The following is a 1,232-nucleotide window of genomic DNA, read 5'->3' on the forward strand; positions in this document are numbered from 1 at the left end:
CTAACCGTGAGCGCCGCTCCTGCCTGTCTTCTCTACGCGGCCCATAATACGCTACTATTTCTCCTTGTAATTTGAAAACTAAGCTTCAAATAAAATTTTCGCAAAGGAAAAATGATCTTAGAATTAAATTAGGAATATGACACTTTAAGGACAAACGTTTTTGAATCATCCAGTATATTAATGATTTTGTTGATTCAAAGTACAATACGAAGAGAGAAACACAAAAATGACGAAAATATGTTGTATTTGTAAATAATACATATGAGAAAGCTTGTGTAAGCGTACATAGGCGGATTCTGATCGAGAGCTCCATGAGGGATTGAAGGGCGGGGATTCTCGTCATGGGGGACGAGGAAGAGGGAGGAGGACTGGGGGATGACGTCGCAGATGGTAACGTCACTAGGCGAGGGGATGACATCACGGGGGAGGGGGAGGGTGCTGATGTGACAGTGGGTGACATCACTGGGCGAGGGGATAATGTCACAGGGGAGGGGGATGACGTCACAGTGGGTAACATTGCGGGGGATGATGTCACGGGTGTAGTTTCCGCACACCCCTGCCGCTACGTAATTTCTCCGCACCCATGACATCCTCCTCCTCCCCCGTACCGTGACATCATCCCTCTCAATGTGTGACATTATCCCCTCTCTTCTCCCGACGTTATCCTTCTCAACGTCATCCTTTGTGACATCATCCCTTTCCCCCTGCCTTGTGACGTCACTCCATTGCGGGGTCCGCGTCGTGGTGATGTCACGCGGCCGCCGGGTCCGATCCGCCGGGCACGATCCGCCGCCCCATCACTGCCTCCGGAAGTGGTCCCCACCGCGCTATTATGTATACTTACCATTTATACTTACCATTTATACGTACCATTTATACGTGTCTCTTCTACGTACCGCCATCTTCTTCTCGCACGCAAAATATTTTAATTATTTATTTATTTAATAACAAAACTCAATCAGCGGGCGAAGTAAGAGTCAACCACATTTTTTAATTTTTACATAAAATTATATATTGTATTAAACGCGATGAAACATCACGCCAAAAAATAATAAATAATAAAACTATAAACTAATACATTACAAGTAACAAGTTTCGGCTACCAGTTTGAGCCCTCTTCAGACATTAGTACAATAAAAAATAACAGAATAAATTCAATTGTCGCAAGTATTCGCATAATCCGAGTAATCACAGTTCGGGTGAGTCTCGATCTCGAAACATTATTTCCGTAT

This window comes from Trachymyrmex septentrionalis, unplaced genomic scaffold (genome assembly GCF_001594115.1).
Source record: "Trachymyrmex septentrionalis isolate Tsep2-gDNA-1 unplaced genomic scaffold, Tsep1.0 scaffold175, whole genome shotgun sequence".
NCBI lineage: Eukaryota > Metazoa > Arthropoda > Insecta > Hymenoptera > Formicidae > Trachymyrmex > Trachymyrmex septentrionalis.